The sequence below is a fragment of the Phyllobates terribilis genome, unplaced genomic scaffold (assembly GCF_046119375.1).
Source record: "Phyllobates terribilis strain yellow unplaced genomic scaffold, ASM4611937v1 Scaffold_35__1_contigs__length_13245226, whole genome shotgun sequence".
Classification (NCBI taxonomy): domain Eukaryota; kingdom Metazoa; phylum Chordata; class Amphibia; order Anura; family Dendrobatidae; genus Phyllobates; species Phyllobates terribilis.
This window is the reverse complement of record NW_027362795.1, coordinates 2,439,878-2,457,706: the sequence shown is the minus strand read 5'-3', so window position 1 is coordinate 2,457,706 and position 17,829 is coordinate 2,439,878. Positions and strand designations below refer to the sequence as shown.

The window sequence follows — 17,829 nt, the reverse complement described above, 5'->3', positions numbered from 1 at the left end:
GAAACACCATTACTTCCACTTCTCTGGCTATTAAACGTAACCTAGTTCAAGAACTCCATGGTGACACTATCCCTATGTCTGATGCTCCAATATCTACTATCCCATACTTTTTAGACCCCAAGTACACAGACCCTTATAACCTCTGGTCAGAGTTACCAAACTATTCTATTAAACAATTCCTTTCAAATGAGATCCTTATGCTAGACTCTTGGCCAATGGGTACCTCGACGTGGCCCAAAAACTTCCTGCAATATAATCATGTCTCTCACATCTTCTCTCAGTTTAAAACTAGATTCTCTAAAATTAGGAAGGGCTCTTGGATTGACATGTTAAGTAGACTTTCTTTCCCTTTTTCCAAAGTTATTTCGAAGATATATGACAATTTGACATCCCAGTTCTCTCAAAAGCCCACTTTCATATATTCCAGGGAGACGGAATTAAATATTACATTGTCCGAAGAGGAAACTGACTCCATCCTTTCCAATTCACATGGCTTCTCAAGATGTATAACTTTACAAGAAAATTCATATAAAATTATTTCGCGTTGGTACAGAACCCTGGAAATATTACACCATTTTGGTCGGAGTGACTCTAACTTATGTTGGAGATGCAAACTAGCTGTGGGTAATATGACACATATCTTTTGGTCATGCTCGAAGATTAGACCATTTTGGGGAAAATTAGAACTGACCTTAAAAAAACTAGGCCTGATAAGACATTCATTAACCCCTAAAGAAATCCTATTATCCTGCCCAACAGATAACTATGAGCCAAAAAAACATGACTTGATCCCCCTGTTGTTGGGTTCAGCAAAACAACTGATATCTCTACATTGGAAGCAGGAATCTCCCCCCACTCATTCTGAATGGATAAATAAGGTAAACATGATAAGACTCACCAGTTGGGAAACCTATAGTCACCCTAAATTTTCTAAAGTTTGGAGCCAATGGAGACAGGAGGTTTAATTTTTTCTTTGTCCCCCCCCCCCTTCCCTGGAAAACTATATCAATCTCCTGATATGATATTCTTACTATTCTTATTCCCTTGCCCTGTTGATTACACCCATCCACTCACCCTATCCTTCTGCGACTAAATTACCCCCTTGGTGGAGAGTGTTTATCAACCACTAACTTTTTATGTCACTAAACTTTAAAAGATCTACTATTCCTATATAGGGTTATTTGACTGCAATTATTTTATTTTATATTCATATGTCTTTTACTTATATGTCATGCCGCTCTTTATTCTTGTCTTTTTATTTATTTCTTTTCTGAGGTCTAATTTGTGGGCTACGAGCTTGTTTATGTTGTTGTTCTTTTCTAGGTTTTTTCTGGTTTTTATGTTACTATGTCCTTTTAATGTATCAACATGACTTCTGTACTTTTGACCTTTGTGCAATTATTTACTTGTCATGTAATTTCAATCTTTCGTGTTCTATACTTAATTCAGAAATAAAGAATGTAAAAAAAAATAAGTTTTTATACCCATATGAATTTTTAATATAAAGAATAATAAAAGCTACATTTTATGGCTTGAATAGAGATGGGGTTCTCCACACTTTGTCTGGTTTTCCTCCAAAACATCTTAAAATGGCTTCTAGAAAGTTTGCTCCCAAATTTGTAGGTCCTTACTAAAATTTTAAATCCCGTGACTGTTAAGCTTCAACTCCCTGTAGCTTGGAAAATCAACAACTTCTTCCATTTTTCTCTTTTAAAGAAATTTGAAGGGACACTTGGTCCCCAAGACATTATTGAGGTGGATCAGGAGAATAAAATCGAGCGAGTTCTGGTATCCAGGCTGGTCAAATGGCATTTGCAGTATCTCAGTATTTTCAGTTAAAACATTCTTTTTCCTTGTGTAACTTCTCTGATGTTTATGAAAAATTGATTCCCATGTAAAATATTTACCACATTAAAAAAAGGCTTCTCCCCTGTGTTAATTCTTAGGTAAGAAGAGATTTCTTCACAAAACATTTTCAGCATTCTGAACATGAAAATGGCATCTCCGCAGTATTGGTTCTCTGGTGGATATCAAGAGAATCTTTCTGGTTAAAACATTTCCCACATTCTGAACATTAAAAGGGCTTCTCCCCTGTGTGAGTTCTTTGGGGATTAGCACAATATGATTTATGGCTAAAACATTTCCCACATTATGAACATGAAAAAGGCTTTTCCACAGTTTGGGTTCTCTGATGGCTATTAAGATTCACTTTTTGGTTAAAACATTTCCCACATTTTGAACAAGAAAAAGGCTTCTCCCCTGTGTGAGTTCTCTGGTGCTTAACACAATTTGAATTCTAGCTAAAACGTTTCCCACATTCTGAACATGAAAAAGGCTTGCCCCCTGTGTGGGTTCTCTGGTGACTATCAAGATGCTGTTTCAGGTTAAAACATATCCCACATTCTGAACATGAAAAAGGCCTCTCCCCTGTGTGAGTTCTCTGGTGATTAAGAAGAGATGATTTCTTTACAAAACATTTTCCACATTCTGAACATGAAAATGGCTTCATCCCTGTGTGAGTTCTCTGATGTGTAACAAGAGCTGATTTCGCTATATAACATTTCCCACATTCTGAACATAAAAAGGCTTCTCCTCTGTGTGGGTTCTCTGGTGACTAACAAGGTCTGATTTCCGTGCAAAACATTTTCCACATTCTCAACATGAAAAAGGCTTCTCCCTTGTATGAGTTCTCTGATGTCTGTTAAGACTTGATTTCATTGTAAAACATTTCCCACATTCTGAACATGAAAAAGGCTTCTCCCCTGTGTGACTTCTCTGGTGTCTAACAAGATATGATTTCCATAAAAAACATTTCCCACATTCTGAACATGAAAATGGCTTCTCCCCTGTGTGAGTTCTCTGGTGCTTAACAAAATATGATTTCTGGTTAAAACATTTCCCACACTTTGAACAAGAAAATCTATTCTCTGCTGTGTGAATTTTTTGATCTTTAAGAAAGGAATTTTTGAGGGGAAAACTATTTCCATATTCTGAATGTGAAAAGGAATTCTTTGCTTTAGGAGCAGTTCGTCTTTTAATGCTTATTTTGTGACTTTGATTTTCCTTAGTAGTCGGTAATGAATCAGAAGACAGGACCTGTTTCATAGGATCAGATGACATATCTTTGCTGTGAAGGGATGATGGTATATCTGAAATAATTGCATTCACTTCAATTGTATCCTGTGGGATCTCAAGATCGTCTGATTTACAAATTGAAGATGTCAGCTGTCCCTCTGATCTCCTGGTACAGTCAACTGCCAAGAAGATAACAAATTATTATTTTTCAATAAAATATCCTTGATTTATATATTTTTCAACATTTCTACTTAAACTGTGTGTAAAAATGGTAAGTTATGTAAAAATATTGAATTATTCACCAAGACAATGACAGTTCACAGTCTAATAGAAAATCTCATAGGATGAACCAGTAGAACGTGGTGTTCAACTGTTTGTTCATTCTGGAATATGGAACAAAAAGCCACCAAGCAATGTTATGTAGGTGAAAATAATATCAATAAAAACGTCTACTCATCTCACAAAAAACAAGCCCCCACTCAGGTCCATCATCTGTCAGTGTAATAACAGAGGTTTCCACATTATTAGTGGCTCAAAGGCTCTTGAAAAGCAACATGGCTTCCATAAACCAATCCAGCAATATCCGCTCTACCAAAATCAGATCTCCCCCTCGCTTCTGAGCCTTGCAGTGCGCCCAAACTATATTTAGCCTCCATTTATTTAGCATTACTATAGTGAGAAGAACCCACTTAATTGATGGTGTGTGTCTCCTGGAACACAATCTAGGCACTATGTGTTGGGTAATAAAATTATATATTTGCAATTTTCAAGCATCCCTTGAATATTCTAAAAAGTGCCTGAGAAGTCAAAATAGTCACTTCTTCTACTGATTAATTCACTGAGGGCTATAATTTCCAAAATGAAGTCACTTTATGGGGATTTTTACTCCTCTGATTTTCTGCCATTTTGTCATATTAGGGCTTCTGCAAATGGTGTGTCCCACTTTCTTTGGGTTCTGCTCATGCAACATCTGCTTCTCTCACCAGGTGCCGCCTTATTCATCCGGCAGGCGGCGCTGGTGATGGAGGAGACGTCAGAACCAGAAGCTCTGGGCGGCACAGGCTCTGTCCAGCCACTAAGATTAGGGTGCCTGGGACCAGTAGTACTATCCAGTCTGGCAGTATGGGTGTGTGTGCTGTCCAGCTGGAGTAATCTGCTCCCTACTTCAACCAATTGGAAAGCACCGCACCCTACTAAAGCTGGAGGCATATTGCCGGAAGCTGCCAGATACAGCCTTGTTCTCCTCTGGTTCAGTCCTCTGTGCTCAGCTCCCGGCTTGTGGATTTATTTCTGTTGCGACCTCGGCCTGTTTACTGACTACTCTTGTGCCATCTGAGTTTGTATTTCTTCTGCTCTCCTGGTTCTGACCCGACTACTTGAATATTCTTTTTCCCCATCTCACTCCACAGAACAGCAGGTAACACTGTGGCCCAAGCCTAGGGGTCTCTGTGTAAGTCCAGATCCATGTAGAGGGGTTAAGGGGTGATGGGCAAAACTGTGAGTATAGACAATAACAAATCTCTAGAAATGATCAAACTCAAGAGTCTTCATCAGTGAAAAAAGTGAATAACTAGTGGTGAAACCTCTCTGGGGTAATTGGAGTATGGGGCTCAGGGGCTCTTGGGAATCTAAACTATTGTAAAGGCCAATATTTGTTGTCAGATGAGTTTCAAGAAGAAATATTTTAAACATTTTAAAGATAACTTTTCATAATACTGCAGAGCTGAGGTGTCTTAAATTTAGGTCTCAGGCATTTGGAAGAAGAAATAGAGACCTTCTTTTAACCCTGTTACAGCCTGGGGTATAATAGTACACACCAGGCTGTCACCCCATGTTCAGCGCGGGCTCCGCGCTGAGCCCACACTGAACCGGGCACATGTCAGCTGATTTATACAGCTGACCTGTGCCCGCAACAGCCGCGGGTGGAATCGCGATCCAACCGCGGCTGTTAAAATCTCTGACAGCGGCATTTAACAGCGCCGCGCCGGGAGCGCGTCATTTACCTTGCCCATCGGTGACCCCGTCACATGATCGCGGGTCACTGATGGGTGGGTATGACAACCCTGGGTCTGCAGCAGACCCCAGTGGTTGTCATGTACTGATCGCTATGAGCGCCACCTAGTGGTCGGCGCTCATAGCACAGGAGCATTTCTGCTACATAGAGGTGATCTGCTCATCACCTCTATGTAGCAGAGGCGATCGGACAGTTGCTGCTTCTATAGTCTACTATGGAGACTATAGAAGCAAGCAAATAGTGTAAAAAAATGTTTTTAAAAATATTAAAAAAATAAAAAAAATATAAAAGTTCAAATCACTCCCCATTCAAAATAAAATATATAAAAAAAAACCACATACACATATTTGGTATCACCGCGTTCAGAATCGCCCGATCTATCAATATAAAAAAAGAATTAATCCGATCGGTAAACGGCATAGCGAGAAAAAAATTCTAAATGCCGGAATTACGTTTTTTGGTCACCGCAACATTGAAATAAAATGCAATAACGGGCGATTAAAACATCATATCTACCCCAAAACGGTATCAATAAAAACTTCAGCCCGGCGCTCAAAAAATAAGCTCTCACCCGGCCCCCCCAGGTCCCGAAAAATGGAAACGCTACGGGTCTTGGAAAATAGCACCTTTTTTTTTTTGTTGTTTTATTTTTTCACCACTTAAATAAAAAAGAACCTATACATGTTTGGTGTCTACAAACTCGCAATGACCTGTCAGTTTTAGCATTCAGTGAACGTGGTAAAAAAAATAAAAAAAACATCTGTGGTATTGCACTTTTTTTGCAATTTCACCGCACTTGGAATTTTTTCCCCGTTTTCCCATACACGATATAGTAAAACCAGTAATGTCATTCAAAAGTACTACTCGTCCCGCAAAAAATAATCCCTCACACGGCCATATTGACCAAAAAATAAAAATGCTATGGCTCTGGGAAAAAGGGGAGCAAAAAACGAAAATGCAAAAATGGAAAATCCCAGGGTCCTTAAGGGGTTAAAGACTACCAGGGAGTTTCAAACTTATTAGTGAGGCCGGCTGATCCCACCACAATCAAACTATCAAACAGAATGAACCTGTAAAAAGAAGACTTTTTTATTCTATTGTTACATTCCCAACAACATTATATGTTTGGGGTGGAAAACTGCAACACTAAACCGGAGTCACACTCATTTATGGTGGATCATTACAGCTACTATGAGTCCTGACCAGAAGAGTAGAGAAAGTATTAGTGCCCCCATTTCAGGAGAGATTGTGCAGTAATCTGAATTCCTTAGGATCGAAAACATAATGGAATTTATGACGTGGAGTGAATCCATGAAACCAGGGCTGGAGCCAACACATCTCCTGCAGGGGTGAATAAATGTATATTACAGCCATCAGCCACGCACAGCTTAGAGATATATCATGGCACAGGTGTAATGTTTTCTGTATAGTTTATCACAATCCTGTTTGAAGTTAGTTGGTTTAAAAAGAAATTTAAAAGTCGGGATAAAGGGAAACTCTGCTGTTATTGTACAGAAATTCACACTTGGCCTCACTGCACATTTAATGTTGTAGATCATAAGAGTGAAGTTTGGCCAGAAAGACTGGACCTGGTCTTGTAGGGACCATATGAGCACATTCAGCAGCACAGAAGAGAGAGAAGGTAGATTCATCCAATAAGATATCAGGGTTCTAGGAAGCCAACAGCATCATTACCCTCCGCTTTCTCTTACAGGCCCATCATAATATTTTTATTCAAGTGATTTTCTAATTTGTCAGCACATTCTACATACGCAGTCATTTAGCTTTATAGTTTACAGATCTGGGCAGATAAGTCAGTTTCTTCTAATCACAGGGAGTAGGTGGATCTTCCTGGTTGTAAGTTCTATAGAAAAGGCTTTTCAATGACCACAGTCATTTAAACAGTTTTGGGTGGAGGAGAATGTTGTGGTCTAGAGGCAAAATGGTGATCACACGATTGTGATATAGCCGGACTACACCAACGATAAAGCAGCCACAGCCGGTGACTGAGAAGAATCTGTGACTTCTCTGCATTTAGTGGTCACTACTCACCTGGGTAGTCATATGTAGGAATCTCCTCTTTACACCGCTCATCACCCCTCACATATGTCTCTGTAGTATTAATATGGGTCAGATCTTCACCCTGAAACAAATATTGTAAAAGTCACAGACAGATGGAGAAGTCCCATCTATGATCAGCTCTAATCCTGCCATCTCCACCGTTCTCATTACACAAGTATAAACCATATAATACTGGTGGATAAAACAAGACTGAACACAAGACCTTCACAGCCGTCTACACATCATAGGGGAGATCTCATGACACCTTCTCTCCATCTACCTGATGATCCTGAGGAACATTGGGATCTTCTTGTTTACAGTCCTGTGGAAGAAGAGGACGGGGACATCTCTCTGGTGTTGTCCTCTTACTGGATAGATCTGGAGGAATCACATACAGGGACTGAATTCATTCTTTACATACAGATAATTATAGGCCGTGTGTATTTAGTCCTTTTACCTGGTGATGTGAGGGGCTGGGGAACCTCCATCATGACGTCCTTGTACAGATCTTTGTGTCCTTCTAAATACTCCCACTCCTCCATAGAGAAATAGACAGCGACATCCTGACATCTTATAGGAACCTGACACATACAATGATACCGTCATCCCCCCAATCCCTTCATAGTGTTACTGTATAATGTCCCAGCATTCCCAGCAGTGTCACCTCTCCAGTCAGCAGCTGAATCATCTTGTAGGTGAGTTCTAGGATCTTCTGGTCATTGATGTCATCATGTATGAAGGGGTGAGATGGAGGCCCTGCGATTGGGCTCAGGGGTCTTCCCCATCCCTCAGACACAGGGTCCTGACAGAGCTCACTAGAGGTCTTCTTCACTACTATGTAATCCTGGTTATGAAGGAAGCATATAACATTTTATCAGATGCTAAATATTATGAAAAGCTAGAGGTGGATCCCTCAAAGGATTTCACAAGGGAATACCATGACCTGATCAATTATGCCTACACAGCAGGTATCCTTACAAAAAAAGAAAAAACCTTTTTAAACAATAAAGAACCATCATTGGCATTCTTTTATCACTTGCCGAAAATTCACAAGGATTGTAATATTCCTCCTGGACGACCGATCATTTCAGGAATGAATTCCCTTACTAGTCCACTCTCCCACTTTATAGATCTGTACCTTCAGCAATATGTAAAATCTCTCGCCTCCTATTTAAAAGATTCTACTCAACTTATTTTTGAATTGAATGCACTACAATGGGAAGATAATTATCTCATGATTACAATGGATGTTAATGCACTTTATTCAAATATTGGTCATGATTTAGGTATAAATGCAGTGACATTTTTTTTACAGCAGGATAAAGATATGCCACAAGGTCAGGTAGATTTCCTTTTGAGAGGCTTAAATTTTATCCTCAAGCATAATCTTTTTGAATTTGAGGGACACCTCTATTTACAGAGGCTCGGTACCGCGATGGGGACTTGGATAGCCCCAAGTTTTGCTAATTTATTCATGGGGCTATTCGAGTCCCAGTCGCCCCTATGCTCCCCTAAATATAGCAACAATATAGTACTGTACAAGCGCTATATAGATGACCTATTCGTGATATGGAGGGGCAGTAAAGAGGATGCTCAGTCTCTAGTCAATGAATTGAATGAGAACACCTGGGGTATTACTTTTTCTTCTAGTATCGAACCAAAAATAGCTGTTTTTCTTGATTTAGAAATTTCACATGAAGAAAAGAAAATAATAACGAAAACTCATTTCAAATCTGTTGATGTGAATGGCTACTTGGACTATCAAAGTGCCCATTACATCAAATGGAAAAATAACATCCCTTTCAGCCAATTTCATCGAATCAGAAAAAATAATACTAAGGATTCGGATTATATCAGACAATCGGATATAATCAAGAAGAGATTTAAAGAGAAAAAGTACCCCAAGCAAATTATCGATGAGGTATACCGTATAAATTTGACTAAAACCCAAACTGATTGTTTGGGGAATAAGGATGAATTGCCCCATAAGGAATCCAGGGATAGTGACACTAAGAATATGAATAAATGGAATCATAATTTTATCACCTCTTATAATAAGGGGAACCAATTGATTAGGAATATTTTGCAAAAGCATTGGCATATCTTGAAACAAGATCCTCTCCTACGAGATATATTGCCAAAAATACCTGGCATTACATTTAGGAGAGGAAAAACTCTAAGAAACCTCCTCGCACCTAGTCGTTTAAAAAAACGGAAACCAGGAGGCCAACCAGTGTTCTCTCAATCTAAAAACATTTGTCCCTTGATTAGTACATTATTACTCACACAGAATGGCACTTATAGGTGCTCTCAGAAAAAATGTCAGTGCTGTCATATAATTACTCATGGGTCCCATTCCACTACATCGAATAGCACAGGAGAGACTTTTAATATCAAGGATCACCTGACCTGTACTAGTGACTATGTAATCTATGTTATTACATGCGATTCCGGTCTCCAGTACATGGGTAGGACCACACAGATATAATGCCCACAGATATAATGCCAAAAATGGCTTATTAACACACAGCCTCTCCAGACATCTTCTTACTACCCATAACAAAAAATTTAAAGTGAGACTTACACCGGCGGAGCAGATCCCGGCTGATATTCCTGACAGGATCCAACAACTTAACAAGAAGGAGGCCTTCTGGATATATAGACTACGTTGTTTGTATCCTGATGGCCTCAATGATAAATTGGAGAATGTATAGAGTTCACGGAGATATCTCCACAATTAATGTTTCATTCACTATGTATAATAATAACCTCTTTCTCTTTTTTTTTCCTTTGTTTTTTTTTTTCCTTATATGCGTTTTTGGTGCGTTTTTTTATCAATTTTAGAGGAGAAGAGAAAAAAAAAAATTTTTAATATATTTTTTAAATTTTTTATCTTTTTTTTTTTTTCTTGCGTTTTTTGATGCGTTTTTTTTTTTCCTCTCTCTCTGCCTTCCGTTTTACTGCCTTTAGCATATATATCTATGTGAATTTAACTCCCCTTATCTGAATTTTATTGATATACCTATTGAATGAAAATCTTCTTAAATCCAGGTTCATGGTATAGATTCTTCTATCAATGCACTTATTTTCTCCTCTTAAAGGGATAGAAAAAGAAAGGAAAGAAAGAGAAGGAGAAAGTATAATACCTTCGTTACCAAAATTTTATTATGTTAGGGAGAATATAAGTATATCTTTGGCTTTCCTGTGATATATTTGGTAAGTATACTTTACTTGTGTACATCTATACTATTAGGAACAAAATCTAATTTTTATATACCATACTTGTGCAATATTTTGGATACATGAATTAATATTTATTCAATATTCATTTAATATTTATTGGCTATTTATACAAAAAATTCTATAAGGCGTCATATTTTCACTTGTCTTTGTTGTATATGTTTTTATCATGTTTTTAATTAGTGGTGTTGTTTGTCCCAGTCATGATAAAATTTACAAATTTTTTTCGACACTCTGCTTCTATATTTCATGATTTTGTATGCTTGGTGCCTGCTTTGCCCTCTTTTTTCCTGTTCTCAATTTGTCTGTTTGGGGGTCTTTGGGCACAGGCATAGGTTTATTTATATGGTGGTGCTGGGTCTCCTTTTTGCCATCAGAATCTCTCACCTCTCCTGTAAGCCGGAAGAGGATCTCTACGGTGAAGTGTAATATCCTCTCCACCATCTTGTCTCTATCCATATCCATCTTTGATTGGTAAATCAGGAAAATTCTCTTATATAGAAGATCTTCACTGAGAGGATCCGATATTGTAGAGACCTGAATGAGAAGAAGATGAGCCGATGTAACATCATAAAAATCCTGTGTAATAATACAATTACTGGAGATAATAAGGGGAAACATATGAGATTTATTATTTTACAGTATTTAGTTTTCTTCTTTACATCTACTAATAAAACCTATATACACTGCTCAAAAAATAAAGGGAACACTCAAATAACACATTCTAGATCTGAATGAATGAAATATTCTCATTGAATACTTTGTTCTGTACAAAGTTGAATATGCTGACAACAAAATCACACAAAAATCATCAATGGAAATCAAATTTATTAACCAATGGAGGCCTGGATTTGGAGTCACCTCCAAAATTAAAGTGGAAAAACACACTACAGGCTGATCCAACTTTGATGTAATGTCCTTAAAACAAGTCAAAATGAGTCTCAGTATTGTGTGTGGCCTCCACGTGCCTGTATGACCTCCCTACAACGCCCGGGCATGCTCCTGATGAGGCTGAGTATTGTGTGTGACCTCCACATGCCTGTATGACCTCCCTACAATGCCTGGGCATGCTCCTGATGAGGTTGTGGATGGTCTACTGTGGGATCTCCTCCCAGACCTGGACTAAAGCATCCGCCAACTCCTGGACATTCTGTGGTGCAACGTGACGTTGGTGGATGGAGTGAGACATGATGTCCCAGATGTGCTCAATCGGATTCAGGTCTGGGGAACGGGCGGGCCTGTCCATAGGTTCAACTCCTTCATCTTGCAGGAACTGCTGACACACTCCAGCCACATGAGGTCTGGCATTGTCCTGCATTAGGAGGAACCCAGGGCCAACCGCACCAGCATATGGTCTCACAAGGGGTCTGAGGATCTCATCTCGGTACCTAATGGCAGTCAGGCTACCTCTGGTGAGCACATGGAGGGCTGTGCGGCCCTCCAAAGAAATGCCACCCCACACCATTATTGACCCACTTCCAAACCGGACATGCTGAAGGATGTTGCAGGCAGCAGATCGCTCTCCACGGCGTCTCCAGACTCTGTCACGTCTGTCACATGTGCTCAATGTGAACCTGCTTTCATCTGTGAAGAGCACAGGGCACCAGTGGTGACTTTGCCAATGCTGGTGTTCTGTGGCAAATGCCAAGCGTCCTGCACGGTGTTGGACTGTGAGCACAACCCCCATCTGTGGACATCGGGCCCTCATACCACCCTCATGGAGTCGGTTTCTAACCGTTTGTGCAGACACATGCACATTTGTGGCCTGCTGGAGGTCATTTTGCAGGGCTCTGGCAGTGCGCCTCCTGTTTCTCCTTGCACAAAGGCGGAGGTAGCGGTCCTGCTGCTGGGTTGTTGCCCTCCTACGGCCCCCTCCACATCTCCTGGTGTACTGGCATGTCCAGCCTCTGGACAGTATGCTGACAGACAGCGCAAACCTACTTGCCACAGCTCGCATTGATGTGCCATCCTGGATGAGCTGCACTACCTGAGCAACTTCTGTGGGTTGTAGAGTCCGTCTCATGCTACCATGAATGTGAAAGCACAACCAACATTCAAAAGTGACCAAAACATCAACCAGAAAGCATTGGTACGGAGATGTGGTCTGTGGTCCCCACCTGCTGAACCACTCCTTTATTGAGGGTGTCTTGATAATTGCCAATAATTTCCATCTATTGTCTATTCCATTTGCACAACAGCATGTGAAATTGATTGTCAATCAGTGTTGCTTCCTAAGTGGACAGTTTGATTTCACAGAAGTTTTATTTACTTGGAGTTATATTCTGTTGTTTAAGTGTTCCCTTTATTTTTTTGAACAGTGTATTTTAGGCCACAGACAACAAGCAGTTCTTCCTCGGAGTCTGTAGCTGAACACGTTTCTCAGACTCATTTTCCATAAAGCTAATTCTCATCTCATTTACTGACACTGGAATCGGCATTAGCAATACTGCAGGAGATATTCATTACACATGACATGAGAAATTAAACACCTACAATCACAATCCTTATAGTAAGGCTTATATGCATCATATCAACAATAACCCAAATTTAGAAAAAATGACAGCCAAAATATATTAAAAAAATCTCATTTATTTAGAATACATAAAAAGTACAACAAAAAATAACATATGGTAATAATAACACAACACAGGTAGAAAAAGGGGGCACACCTGGTATACATATATATATCGATAGGACAAAATTGGTACACAGACTGATTAATGAATTAATAAAGCCAGAGTATAAAATTTAATAAAACAGTATATATGTGCTAATGTGTATCTCAAAAATATAATGTATGAGTAAAGCAGTTCACAAACTACTCCAAATAAGCCATCTATAGGAGATTACATGTATACAGACAATGAACATCAAAAGAAAGTATAATACCTGTATATGTATGGAAGAATTAGTGAGGGAAACATAAAAAACCAAGGGCCCACGCACGTTTCACAAAGAAATGCTTTGTCCAGTATAGTGAGCTACTGTGTAACCACTTTATAGGGTGAAGGGTCCAATCAGATTGTATAAGGAGGATAAACTAACTATATGGCACCTGCACATAGAGGGAGTCGTCACTGGAGGAAGCTGAATAAATTAGGGTGAAGGTTCATTTATCCAGTTTCTTCCAATGAAGACTTCCTCTACATGTAGGTGCCGAATAGTTAATTTATTTTCTCTCTCTTTCGTGTTTGGATTTCCGCGACAGACACTAGCTGTCCGATACAAACCATGAACTTTACAGGTCGGGCTCGCTCATCTCTAGTTATTATTGATCCTTACTATAAGGATTGTGGTCGTAGGTGTTTAATGTATACATTTTACTATTACAGTAATTATTCCTCAATCCGGTGTGGATTACATGAGCAGACATGCGTCCTGGCTAATACGGGCTAAAAACATATTACAAAATGAAACCCCACAGGTACAAGATTCAGCCCAGAAGATTGCACTGAAAAGGACTTTTAAAAAAACGTATTAAACCGTCGTACTCATCTCTGGTGGAAAAAAACTTTGCCGGAGAATTACCTGTCCAAAGATATCACACCCCATGGACTCAGAGAGCAGGTTTTTAATTTTACATTGAATGGGAAAATGAAATATCTACCATAAAAACAAAGAAGTTGCATAGAGAACTACAAGATAAGGAGCAATACAAAGTCTTTACATGGAGCCATAATCCTAGACATTCTGACAAGGCCATCCCTGGATCCACAGGAACATCTATCAGTGGGACATCAGCTGCCTCCTCTGCTGATACAAGAAGATACCCATTGAGATTCAGTAAATGGAGGTTGGAACATGACTGTCGTTTTGATAGTAAAAGACAGACCGGTATGAGCTCATCACCAGAGGACCAACATATGAATACATAATTCATTTATCATCTTTGGTCTCATCTTCTGATCAATTATCGGTTCTCAGTCGTGGTCTGCCTTTATTCCCGTCTTTCAACTTTAACAATTTTTCAGCAATCAAAAGATTTACAGCTTTTCACTTGAAAATTTATTTTCAAAAAAATGTATGCTACCAAGCCCATAGATGGGTTTTTTCCTTCATTACAAAAAAAAAGACATTTCAGATATTGGAAGAATTAGCAGGAGAATCTGAAAATCCTGGCAGATGTAAGTACCCTGGCTATCTTCTACCTAAATAAAAGAAAATGCCTAATAATGGTGTCTGGTCCTGCAATGTACGAAAGTCTATTAGGCCGGGCCAGAGGCAATGTCCAATAAGTTACCTTTTAACGCTCCATACACATTAGTCTAAAGTTGCATGAAAGCACTAATTTTGGTGGGGAAAGGGGGTTTGGTAGCCTATATAATGTATTTGGGGGCCTCCGGACAGATGGATTTGGCATCCTGAATTTCAGAGTTTAATCGGTTTGTTCTTCCTGTAAATAATCCTCTGCTAGAGGAGTCTGGAGGTGACTCTCTCTTGTTTGTACTTGCGTATAATTGTTTGTACAGATGAACGAGGCACCTTCAGGTATCTTCAAATTGTACCCAAGGATGAGCCAGACTTGTGCAAGTCCACAATTCTCTTCCTGATATCTTGGCTGATTTCTGTATACTTTCCCATGATGCTACACAAAGAAGGGGTGTGTTTCAGTTGTGCATTAAAATACATCCACAGGTGTGTCTCTAATTAACTCAGATGTTGCTAAAAAACTTATCAGAAGCTTCCAAACCCTTGACATCATCATATGGGCAGTCCAAAATTGTTTAAAGGCATAGTAATCTTAGAGTACGTAAACTTTTGACTTAGCAGTAATAAAAATGCTTTAAAACATTCTCTCTCTCATTATTCTGGCATTTGGCAAATATTAAAAATTATGGTAATTCTAATTGACCTAAAACGTCAGTGCAAAGGTTCTGGTGTGACTGGGTGAGAGGCGTCAGACTGGTATCTAAGAAGTAACATTTCTCCTTGCGGAGAGCAACATGCTAAGCACATCGCACACACTATGTGATGTAGTCCTGTAGCAAGGGTCAGGGTCCTATCAGTCCAATATCTGTATCATCTCATATTGTAAATCCAGGGTGACAAACATGAAAACCCCATTATAAAACCTTTAATTAAAAAAATAAATCCCCTCAAAGTTGAAGATGAATATACAGGTGCATCTCACAAAATTAGAATATAATCAAATAGTTAATTTATTTCAGTTCTTCGATATAAAAAGTGAAACTCCTATATTATATAGAGTCATTACACACAGAGTGATCTATTTCACGTGTTTATTTCTGTTAATGTTGATGATTATGGCTTACAGCCAATGAAAACACAAACAAGTCATTATCTCAGTAAATTAGAATACTTTATAACAGCTTGAAAAATGATTTCAAAATCCGATATGTTATCATACTGAAATGTATGTTCAGTAAATGCCCTCAATACTTGGTCGGGCTCCTTTTGCATCAATTACTGCATCAATTCGGCGTGGCATGGAGGCGATCAGCCTGTGGCACTGCTGAGGTGTTATGGAAGCCCAGGTTGCTTTGATAGCAGCCTGCAGCTCGTCTGCTTTGTTGGGTCTGGGGTCTCTCATCTTCCTCTTGACAATACCCCATAGATTCTCTATAGTAGATTCTCTATGGGATTAAGGTCAGGCAAGTTTGCTGGCCAATCAAGCACAGTGATACTGTTGTGTGTAAACCAGGTATTGATACTTTTGGCAGTGAGGACAGCGGCCAAGTCCTGCTGGAGAATGAAATTTCCATCTCCAAAAAGCTTGTCGGCAGAGGGAAGCATGAAGTGCTCTAAAATGTCCTGGTAGACGGCTGCGCTGACTTTGGTCTTGATAAAACACAGTGGACCTCCACCAGCAGATGACATGGCACCCCAAACCATCACTGATTGTGGAGACTTCACACTAGACCTCCAGAAGCTTGGATTGTGGCCTCTCCACTCTTCCTCCAGACTCTGGGACCTTGATTTCCAAATGAAATGCAAAATTTACTTTCATCTGAAAACAACACCTTGGACCACTGAGCAACAGTCCAGGTCTTTTTCTCCTTGGCCCAGGTAAGACGCTTCTGTCGTTGTCTATTGGTCATGAGTGGCTTGACACAAGGAATGCGACATTGGTAACATGTCCTGGATACGTCTGTGTGTGGTGGCTCTTGAAGCAATGACTCCAGCAGCAGTCCACTCCTTGTGAATCTCCCCCAAATTTTTTGACTGGCCTTTACTTAACAATCCTTTCAAGGCTGCGGTTATCCCGGTTGCTTGTGCACCCTTTTCTACCACACTTTTTCCTTCCACTCAACCTTCCATTATTATGCTTGGATACAGCACTTTGTGAACAGCCAGCTTCTTTAGCAATTTTGTGGCTTACCCTCCTTGTGGAATGTGTCAATGACTGTCTTCTGGACATCTGTGATGTCAGCAGTCTTCCCCATGATTGTGGAGCCTACTGAAACAGACTATGGGACATTTTTAAACACTTAGGAAGCCGTTGCAGGTGTTTTTTGTTAATTATTCTAATTTACTGAGATAATGACTTTTGTGTTTCCATTGGCTGTAAGCCATAATCATCAACATTAACAGAAATAAACATTTGAAATAGATCACTCTGTGTGTAATGACTCTATATAATATAGGAGTTTCACTTTTTGTATTGAAGAACTGACATAAATTAACTTATTGATGATATTCTAATTTTGTGAGAAGCACCTGTATATGATAAAGAGCTAAATAGAAACAGCCAGTAGGCGCAAATAGATAATCAAATATAGGTGCAGGCCCCTAAATATATACTCAGTATAGACAACAAGACCCCAAAGGGTGAGAAGGGAATAAGAGAAAAAAAGTTCCAGGGGGCGCACTTTCTTCTTTGCATGTGTAATATTCTACCGCCCCCTCTTTTGGGGTGACAGAGGAATGCAGAGATTGTGCAGGTTGGGAATAGATGGGGACGGTGGTGAGGAGTCAGATGTGTCTGTGCTGTAATCTCTGCAGACGAGTCCTGGCTGGAGAAGTCACAATGTCTTTCTGAGAAAGATGAAAAAGTGAATGAGTCCATCAGAAAGAACATCAGCTGTGATTATCTCTAACTGTGCTGTATCTTCTGTGTGTCCTGCAGTACTGGGATCTACCACTAGATGTGGCGGGAATAGCGTGGGGCTTTGTGGAAATTTTTTTTTTAGTTACAGCGCGGTTATCTGCTGAAGTTCTCCTATACCCACTAATAGGCCACGGACCCACTATCAGTATTCGGTCAGTATTTTTTCTCAGGAGTGGGAGCCAAAACCAGGAAAAAATACTGACCAAATACTGATAGTGGGGCCGTGCCAGCATAGCTGTAATCAGGGTTACCAGTAAGGGCCCACTCAGACACTGCGCCCCCCGGAGCTGAACACCTACATATGCCTCTGCAAGTGTTACATCACTGTTCACACCACACAGAGACGCCAAAAGAGTCTCCGTGCTGAAGG

The 17,829-nt window shown here is 39.7% G+C and overlaps 1 pseudogene; it reads right to left on the bottom strand.

The window, feature by feature from the left end:
- Nucleotides 1-1,975: 1,975 nt before the first annotated feature.
- Nucleotides 1,976-17,829, bottom strand: part of LOC141182693 (uncharacterized) — a 163,152-nt pseudogene continuing 147,298 nt past the window's right edge.